Source organism: Acipenser ruthenus, unplaced genomic scaffold (assembly GCF_902713425.1).
Source record: "Acipenser ruthenus unplaced genomic scaffold, fAciRut3.2 maternal haplotype, whole genome shotgun sequence".
NCBI lineage: Eukaryota > Metazoa > Chordata > Actinopteri > Acipenseriformes > Acipenseridae > Acipenser > Acipenser ruthenus.
Genome location: NW_026708548.1, coordinates 37,025 through 47,029, shown reverse-complemented (window position 1 = coordinate 47,029; position 10,005 = coordinate 37,025). Strand labels below are relative to the sequence as shown.

The 10,005-nt window shown below is 40.8% G+C and overlaps 7 non-coding genes across 7 annotated transcripts; all 7 read left to right on the top strand.

Moving 5' to 3' along the window:
- The first annotated feature begins 364 nt into the window (after positions 1–364).
- Positions 365–528, top strand: LOC131734300 (U1 spliceosomal RNA). Its single transcript, XR_009326894.1, has one exon. It is a non-coding gene; the product is annotated as a U1 spliceosomal RNA (small nuclear RNA).
- Positions 529–2,252: 1,724 nt separating this feature from the next.
- Positions 2,253–2,371, top strand: LOC131734278 (5S ribosomal RNA). Its single transcript, XR_009326873.1, has one exon. It is a non-coding gene; the product is annotated as a 5S ribosomal RNA (ribosomal RNA).
- An 893-nt stretch (positions 2,372–3,264) lies between these two features.
- On the top strand, positions 3,265–3,428 carry LOC131734299 (U1 spliceosomal RNA). Its single transcript, XR_009326893.1, has one exon. It is a non-coding gene; the product is annotated as a U1 spliceosomal RNA (small nuclear RNA).
- A 1,722-nt stretch (positions 3,429–5,150) lies between these two features.
- On the top strand, positions 5,151–5,269 carry LOC131734277 (5S ribosomal RNA). Its single transcript, XR_009326872.1, has one exon. It is a non-coding gene; the product is annotated as a 5S ribosomal RNA (ribosomal RNA).
- An 893-nt stretch (positions 5,270–6,162) lies between these two features.
- On the top strand, positions 6,163–6,326 carry LOC131734298 (U1 spliceosomal RNA). Its single transcript, XR_009326892.1, has one exon. It is a non-coding gene; the product is annotated as a U1 spliceosomal RNA (small nuclear RNA).
- Positions 6,327–8,051: 1,725 nt separating this feature from the next.
- Positions 8,052–8,170, top strand: LOC131734276 (5S ribosomal RNA). The gene has a single exon (XR_009326871.1). It is a non-coding gene; the product is annotated as a 5S ribosomal RNA (ribosomal RNA).
- Positions 8,171–9,063: 893 nt separating this feature from the next.
- On the top strand, positions 9,064–9,227 carry LOC131734296 (U1 spliceosomal RNA). The gene has a single exon (XR_009326891.1). It is a non-coding gene; the product is annotated as a U1 spliceosomal RNA (small nuclear RNA).
- The last annotated feature ends 778 nt before the right edge of the window (positions 9,228–10,005 follow it).

Below are 10,005 nucleotides of genomic sequence, written 5' to 3'. Positions count from 1 at the left end.
ATTTGTTACATTTTTTTTTATTTCGTTTACGCAGACGTGTATACAGACCCGTCGCTTCTTTTGCGGAACATCTCACATGCTGCTGCACGAATGACGTCGTCCTGTGTAAATCCTGGCATCTTGTCCTCCAATGATAAAGGCGCATGCAAATATATACCGAGAGGCATTACGGGAATGCAATTTATAAATACTTATACTGAAAACTGAAGGAACCCATTACACCCAACAGACTGGAAAGTGCGATATGATAACAATGAAAATGTTATATTAGGAAAAGAGTGTTTCTTTAAATTGCAGATGTAGGCACCGTTTCTTTGAAAAATGTCTCTTGTGGACGGGTGACGACTCGCAATGTGTACAACTCATACTTACCTGGCAGGGGAGATACCATGATCATGAAGGTGGTTCACCCAGGGCGAGGCTCGGCCATTGCACTCCGGCTGTGCTGACCCCTGCGAATTCCCCAAATGCGGGAATCTCGACTGCATAATTTCTGGTAGTGGGGGACTGCGTTCGCGCTCTCCCCTGAAACTATGGTCAAAGACAGAAACAAACACGAACCCGTCGGAGGAAGGAACTCACTCACTAGTTGTTCAACAACTCTCCGGCAGGCGGCTTCGTCACACAGGGAGTCAGGTTTTCTTTAAAAGGAGCTCAATGTTTTTAGCTTTCTGACTGTCAAATAAATAGCTACGTGGTTCCTGCACATCTATTTCCATGTTTCGTTATTTTTTATTGACAAGACTAAAAGTAAAGACTCAGCAGTGTCTGTATCAAAGTTTTTATTTTTATTTTAAATAATTGGAAATCATTTTCGAGCTTATCAGTTTTATTTATTTAGTTGATGTTTTTTATTCAGATAAACTGTGCATCACAACTGCTGCTGCTGCTGCTGCTGCTGCTGCAGAGTCACTTACAATAGGACCTGGGTTTTACATCTCATTTGAAGGAAGGAGCACAAGGAGGTTAAGGGACTTGCTCAGGGACAGGGTCACACACAATGAGCCAGTGGCTGAGCTGGGATTGAACCAGGAACCTCCCGGTAACAAGAGCTTTTCTTTAACCACCTGACCACTAAGCCCCTTAAATCATATCTTGGCAGACAAACACTTTAATTAGACAACATAAAACCACATACAAGCAGATTTACAAGCAGGGCTGCAATCGCGTTCGCGCTCTCCCCTGATGTTATAGTCAAAGTTAAAAACACAGGTATTGAAAGCAATTAGCGATTATCTATATATCTCCAGCAGGTGGCTCTGTCAGACTGGGAATGAGATTTTGTTTTTTCTTTCGGAGCGTATAATGTTCTAGAAAGTACCAAAGTGTTTTATGTACATGTATTGTGAAGTGTTTCATCTTGAGAAGACAAAGTAACGAGTCAGCGGCACGTGTATCAAAGTTACAAAGTTGCTAATATTAAAGAAGACGAGGTTCAGCGGTACAGTTGTTTTTTTAAAACATAGTGTTTCAGTTCTGTACAGACGTTCTATGTCGTTATCCGTTATTGATTCAGCTTTATTTAGATGATTGCCTTTACCTTGTTTTAATTTCCCGTTCCTCTGAGATACGAATCTACCAGCTTTACATCTTTTTTTTTTTTTTTTAACGTATTCTCATTTTGTTGATCATTAATGCACATTTCTGTACTGTGGGTGTTGTCGAGCGATTGAAAACGAGACATTTTGTGTTTGAATTGAAAGTGATGGTCTCGAGGAGTCGAACAGGTCACAATAAGCCTTCATCCATGTATCATGTAACCACATGTATGCTGTCTCTAACTGGAGGAGAGGGACCCTTGCCGTACTGCTCAGCCTAAAGAACCACACGAGTTGTTTGAAAGGGGGATTTATTTTGTAGAATAAACATCAAATTGGTTTCAGGGCATACAGTCCTCCAACGGCAACACAGCTCAGTAGTACAGCTGAGATCCATTACAACACTGCTGCAGATTCAAACTAAAAGAGGGTAATATACAAAATGGATGCCTTTGAGAACTTAACACTTTCAATGCCAACGTGTGGCTACTACTTTGTGAACATACAATTTCGCAAGAATCTAATGGCACTTTTAATGCTGCTATATACACACACAGACACACGGACACACGGGCCCGCACACGTGGAGCCCAGAGCTGCTTAAATGTTAACGTTTGTGACAAATTAGAGATCTGGAAATCCCTCCCCCAACCTGTCATTGCATGAATGATATTAACTTAATACTATGAAAGAGATAAACCAAGACTGTCGTTCGCTTACGGCCATACCACCTTGAGAACGCCCGATCTCGTCTGATCTCGGAAGCTAAGCAAGGTCGGGCCTGGTTAGTACTTGGATGGGAGACCGCCTGGGAATACCAGGTGCTGTAAGCTTTTCTTTCTGCAGCTTGACAGGGGGCGCTATTTCCCTTGTTATTTATGTTACTAACCTGGAAGCTGTAAGTCTAAACATCGTTTTCTTTTTTTTGTTTTTTTATTGTCCCATTCCACACACGAACAAGTATTGTATCAGCCTTTACTGGTTTTGAAAACTGAGTTAGGACAGAAAGGGTTATCGTATTATATTCTAAGCCGAAACTACCAGTAGCGGTCCGATACAAACAAATGTGAACAGGGTTAAGACAAAAGTACTGACGAGTTTTGCTAGTTATGGTTAGTTTAATTAATTAAAAAAAGAAATAAAAGTTGATGAAGTACTTTTTATTATAGTAACAGAACGAGACATGTTTTAAAGCCACAAACTGCGTGTTTAGATTATTGTGCCAAACAAGAGAACAAAACGAGCATATCAACCAAGAACGGATTTAGTGACCCGTTCATTCGTTCGAGTTTATTTATATTATGTGTGACCTTAACAAATGTTTGACCAATGTTTTGCTTGCTTTCTTTTTGAAAGTCGTACATTTGTTACATTTTTTTTTATTTCGTTTACGCAGACGTGTATACAGACCCGTCGCTTCTTTTGCGGAACATCTCACATGCTGCTGCACGAATGACGTCGTCCTGTGTAAATCCTGGCATCTTGTCCTCCAATGATAAAGGCGCATGCAAATATATACCGAGAGGCATTACGGGAATGCAATTTATAAATACTTATACTGAAAACTGAAGGAACCCATTACACCCAACAGACTGGAAAGTGCGATATGATAACAATGAAAATGTTATATTAGGAAAAGAGTGTTTCTTTAAATTGCAGATGTAGGCACCGTTTCTTTGAAAAATGTCTCTTGTGGACGGGTGACGACTCGCAATGTGTACAACTCATACTTACCTGGCAGGGGAGATACCATGATCATGAAGGTGGTTCACCCAGGGCGAGGCTCGGCCATTGCACTCCGGCTGTGCTGACCCCTGCGAATTCCCCAAATGCGGGAATCTCGACTGCATAATTTCTGGTAGTGGGGGACTGCGTTCGCGCTCTCCCCTGAAACTATGGTCAAAGACAGAAACAAACACGAACCCGTCGGAGGAAGGAACTCACTCACTAGTTGTTCAACAACTCTCCGGCAGGCGGCTTCGTCACACAGGGAGTCAGGTTTTCTTTAAAAGGAGCTCAATGTTTTTAGCTTTCTGACTGTCAAATAAATAGCTACGTGGTTCCTGCACATCTATTTCCATGTTTCGTTATTTTTTATTGACAAGACTAAAAGTAAAGACTCAGCAGTGTCTGTATCAAAGTTTTTATTTTTATTTTAAATAATTGGAAATCATTTTCGAGCTTATCAGTTTTATTTATTTAGTTGATGTTTTTTATTCAGATAAACTGTGCATCACAACTGCTGCTGCTGCTGCTGCTGCTGCAGAGTCACTTACAATAGGACCTGGGTTTTACATCTCATTTGAAGGAAGGAGCACAAGGAGGTTAAGGGACTTGCTCAGGGACAGGGTCACACACAATGAGCCAGTGGCTGAGCTGGGATTGAACCAGGAACCTCCCGGTAACAAGAGCTTTTCTTTAACCACCTGACCACTAAGCCCCTTAAATCATATCTTGGCAGACAAACACTTTAATTAGACAACATAAAACCACATACAAGCAGATTTACAAGCAGGGCTGCAATCGCGTTCGCGCTCTCCCCTGATGTTATAGTCAAAGTTAAAAACACAGGTATTGAAAGCAATTAGCGATTATCTATATATCTCCAGCAGGTGGCTCTGTCAGACTGGGAATGAGATTTTGTTTTTTCTTTCGGAGCGTATAATGTTCTAGAAAGTACCAAAGTGTTTTATGTACATGTATTGTGAAGTGTTTCATCTTGAGAAGACAAAGTAACGAGTCAGCGGCACGTGTATCAAAGTTACAAAGTTGCTAATATTAAAGAAGACGAGGTTCAGCGGTACAGTTGTTTTTTTAAAACATAGTGTTTCAGTTCTGTACAGACGTTCTATGTCGTTATCCGTTATTGATTCAGCTTTATTTAGATGATTGCCTTTACCTTGTTTTAATTTCCCGTTCCTCTGAGATACGAATCTACCAGCTTTACATCTTTTTTTTTTTTTTTTTAACGTATTCTCATTTTGTTGATCATTAATGCACATTTCTGTACTGTGGGTGTTGTCGAGCGATTGAAAACGAGACATTTTGTGTTTGAATTGAAAGTGATGGTCTCGAGGAGTCGAACAGGTCACAATAAGCCTTCATCCATGTATCATGTAACCACATGTATGCTGTCTCTAACTGGAGGAGAGGGACCCTTGCCGTACTGCTCAGCCTAAAGAACCACACGAGTTGTTTGAAAGGGGGATTTATTTTGTAGAATAAACATCAAATTGGTTTCAGGGCATACAGTCCTCCAACGGCAACACAGCTCAGTAGTACAGCTGAGATCCATTACAACACTGCTGCAGATTCAAACTAAAAGAGGGTAATATACAAAATGGATGCCTTTGAGAACTTAACACTTTCAATGCCAACGTGTGGCTACTACTTTGTGAACATACAATTTCGCAAGAATCTAATGGCACTTTTAATGCTGCTATATACACACACAGACACACGGACACACGGGCCCGCACACGTGGAGCCCAGAGCTGCTTAAATGTTAACGTTTGTGACAAATTAGAGATCTGGAAATCCCTCCCCCAACCTGTCATTGCATGAATGATATTAACTTAATACTATGAAAGAGATAAACCAAGACTGTCGTTCGCTTACGGCCATACCACCTTGAGAACGCCCGATCTCGTCTGATCTCGGAAGCTAAGCAAGGTCGGGCCTGGTTAGTACTTGGATGGGAGACCGCCTGGGAATACCAGGTGCTGTAAGCTTTTCTTTCTGCAGCTTGACAGGGGGCGCTATTTCCCTTGTTATTTATGTTACTAACCTGGAAGCTGTAAGTCTAAACATCGTTTTCTTTTTTTGGTTTTTTTATTGTCCCATTCCACACACGAACAAGTATTGTATCAGCCTTTACTGGTTTTGAAAACTGAGTTAGGACAGAAAGGGTTATCGTATTATATTCTAAGCCGAAACTACCAGTAGCGGTCCGATACAAACAAATGTGAACAGGGTTAAGACAAAAGTACTGACGAGTTTTGCTAGTTATGGTTAGTTTAATTAATTAAAAAAAGAAATAAAAGTTGATGAAGTACTTTTTATTATAGTAACAGAACGAGACATGTTTTAAAGCCACAAACTGCGTGTTTAGATTATTGTGCCAAACAAGAGAACAAAACGAGCATATCAACCAAGAACGGATTTAGTGACCCGTTCATTCGTTCGAGTTTATTTATATTATGTGTGACCTTAACAAATGTTTGACCAATGTTTTGCTTGCTTTCTTTTTGAAAGTCGTACATTTGTTACATTTTTTTTTATTTCGTTTACGCAGACGTGTATACAGACCCGTCGCTTCTTTTGCGGAACATCTCACATGCTGCTGCACGAATGACGTCGTCCTGTGTAAATCCTGGCATCTTGTCCTCCAATGATAAAGGCGCATGCAAATATATACCGAGAGGCATTACGGGAATGCAATTTATAAATACTTATACTGAAAACTGAAGGAACCCATTACACCCAACAGACTGGAAAGTGCGATATGATAACAATGAAAATGTTATATTAGGAAAAGAGTGTTTCTTTAAATTGCAGATGTAGGCACCGTTTCTTTGAAAAATGTCTCTTGTGGACGGGTGACGACTCGCAATGTGTACAACTCATACTTACCTGGCAGGGGAGATACCATGATCATGAAGGTGGTTCACCCAGGGCGAGGCTCGGCCATTGCACTCCGGCTGTGCTGACCCCTGCGAATTCCCCAAATGCGGGAATCTCGACTGCATAATTTCTGGTAGTGGGGGACTGCGTTCGCGCTCTCCCCTGAAACTATGGTCAAAGACAGAAACAAACACGAACCCGTCGGAGGAAGGAACTCACTCACTAGTTGTTCAACAACTCTCCGGCAGGCGGCTTCGTCACACAGGGAGTCAGGTTTTCTTTAAAAGGAGCTCAATGTTTTTAGCTTTCTGACTGTCAAATAAATAGCTACGTGGTTCCTGCACATCTATTTCCATGTTTCGTTATTTTTTATTGACAAGACTAAAAGTAAAGACTCAGCAGTGTCTGTATCAAAGTTTTTATTTTTATTTTAAATAATTGGAAATCATTTTCGAGCTTATCAGTTTTATTTATTTAGTTGATGTTTTTTATTCAGATAAACTGTGCATCACAACTGCTGCTGCTGCTGCTGCTGCTGCAGAGTCACTTACAATAGGACCTGGGTTTTACATCTCATTTGAAGGAAGGAGCACAAGGAGGTTAAGGGACTTGCTCAGGGACAGGGTCACACACAATGAGCCAGTGGCTGAGCTGGGATTGAACCAGGAACCTCCCGGTAACAAGAGCTTTTCTTTAACCACCTGACCACTAAGCCCCTTAAATCATATCTTGGCAGACAAACACTTTAATTAGACAACATAAAACCACATACAAGCAGATTTACAAGCAGGGCTGCAATCGCGTTCGCGCTCTCCCCTGATGTTATAGTCAAAGTTAAAAACACAGGTATTGAAAGCAATTAGCGATTATCTATATATCTCCAGCAGGTGGCTCTGTCAGACTGGGAATGAGATTTTGTTTTTTCTTTCGGAGCGTATAATGTTCTAGAAAGTACCAAAGTGTTTTATGTACATGTATTGTGAAGTGTTTCATCTTGAGAAGACAAAGTAACGAGTCAGCGGCACGTGTATCAAAGTTACAAAGTTGCTAATATTAAAGAAGACGAGGTTCAGCGGTACAGTTGTTTTTTTAAAACATAGTGTTTCAGTTCTGTACAGACGTTCTATGTCGTTATCCGTTATTGATTCAGCTTTATTTAGATGATTGCCTTTACCTTGTTTTAATTTCCCGTTCCTCTGAGATACGAATCTACCAGCTTTACATCTTTTTTTTTTTTTTTTTTTTAACGTATTCTCATTTTGTTGATCATTAATGCACATTTCTGTACTGTGGGTGTTGTCGAGCGATTGAAAACGAGACATTTTGTGTTTGAATTGAAAGTGATGGTCTCGAGGAGTCGAACAGGTCACAATAAGCCTTCATCCATGTATCATGTAACCACATGTATGCTGTCTCTAACTGGAGGAGAGGGACCCTTGCCGTACTGCTCAGCCTAAAGAACCACACGAGTTGTTTGAAAGGGGGATTTATTTTGTAGAATAAACATCAAATTGGTTTCAGGGCATACAGTCCTCCAACGGCAACACAGCTCAGTAGTACAGCTGAGATCCATTACAACACTGCTGCAGATTCAAACTAAAAGAGGGTAATATACAAAATGGATGCCTTTGAGAACTTAACACTTTCAATGCCAACGTGTGGCTACTACTTTGTGAACATACAATTTCGCAAGAATCTAATGGCACTTTTAATGCTGCTATATACACACACAGACACACGGACACACGGGCCCGCACACGTGGAGCCCAGAGCTGCTTAAATGTTAACGTTTGTGACAAATTAGAGATCTGGAAATCCCTCCCCCAACCTGTCATTGCATGAATGATATTAACTTAATACTATGAAAGAGATAAACCAAGACTGTCGTTCGCTTACGGCCATACCACCTTGAGAACGCCCGATCTCGTCTGATCTCGGAAGCTAAGCAAGGTCGGGCCTGGTTAGTACTTGGATGGGAGACCGCCTGGGAATACCAGGTGCTGTAAGCTTTTCTTTCTGCAGCTTGACAGGGGGCGCTATTTCCCTTGTTATTTATGTTACTAACCTGGAAGCTGTAAGTCTAAACATCGTTTTCTTTTTTTTGTTTTTTTATTGTCCCATTCCACACACGAACAAGTATTGTATCAGCCTTTACTGGTTTTGAAAACTGAGTTAGGACAGAAAGGGTTATCGTATTATATTCTAAGCCGAAACTACCAGTAGCGGTCCGATACAAACAAATGTGAACAGGGTTAAGACAAAAGTACTGACGAGTTTTGCTAGTTATGGTTAGTTTAATTAATTAAAAAAAGAAATAAAAGTTGATGAAGTACTTTTTATTATAGTAACAGAACGAGACATGTTTTAAAGCCACAAACTGCGTGTTTAGATTATTGTGCCAAACAAGAGAACAAAACGAGCATATCAACCAAGAACGGATTTAGTGACCCGTTCATTCGTTCGAGTTTATTTATATTATGTGTGACCTTAACAAATGTTTGACCAATGTTTTGCTTGCTTTCTTTTTGAAAGTCGTACATTTGTTACATTTTTTTTTATTTCGTTTACGCAGACGTGTATACAGACCCGTCGCTTCTTTTGCGGAACATCTCACATGCTGCTGCACGAATGACGTCGTCCTGTGTAAATCCTGGCATCTTGTCCTCCAATGATAAAGGCGCATGCAAATATATACCGAGAGGCATTACGGGAATGCAATTTATAAATACTTATACTGAAAACTGAAGGAACCCATTACACCCAACAGACTGGAAAGTGCGATATGATAACAATGAAAATGTTATATTAGGAAAAGAGTGTTTCTTTAAATTGCAGATGTAGGCACCGTTTCTTTGAAAAATGTCTCTTGTGGACGGGTGACGACTCGCAATGTGTACAACTCATACTTACCTGGCAGGGGAGATACCATGATCATGAAGGTGGTTCACCCAGGGCGAGGCTCGGCCATTGCACTCCGGCTGTGCTGACCCCTGCGAATTCCCCAAATGCGGGAATCTCGACTGCATAATTTCTGGTAGTGGGGGACTGCGTTCGCGCTCTCCCCTGAAACTATGGTCAAAGACAGAAACAAACACGAACCCGTCGGAGGAAGGAACTCACTCACTAGTTGTTCAACAACTCTCCGGCAGGCGGCTTCGTCACACAGGGAGTCAGGTTTTCTTTAAAAGGAGCTCAATGTTTTTAGCTTTCTGACTGTCAAATAAATAGCTACGTGGTTCCTGCACATCTATTTCCATGTTTCGTTATTTTTTATTGACAAGACTAAAAGTAAAGACTCAGCAGTGTCTGTATCAAAGTTTTTATTTTTATTTTAAATAATTGGAAATCATTTTCGAGCTTATCAGTTTTATTTATTTAGTTGATGTTTTTTATTCAGATAAACTGTGCATCACAACTGCTGCTGCTGCTGCTGCTGCTGCAGAGTCACTTACAATAGGACCTGGGTTTTACATCTCATTTGAAGGAAGGAGCACAAGGAGGTTAAGGGACTTGCTCAGGGACAGGGTCACACACAATGAGCCAGTGGCTGAGCTGGGATTGAACCAGGAACCTCCCGGTAACAAGAGCTTTTCTTTAACCACCTGACCACTAAGCCCCTTAAATCATATCTTGGCAGACAAACACTTTAATTAGACAACATAAAACCACATACAAGCAGATTTACAAGCAGGGCTGCAATCGCGTTCGCGCTCTCCCCTGATGTTATAGTCAAAGTTAAAAACACAGGTATTGAAAGCAATTAGCGATTATCTATATATCTCCAGCAGGTGGCTCTGTCAGACTGGGAATGAGATTTTGTTTTTTCTTTCGGAGCGTATAATGT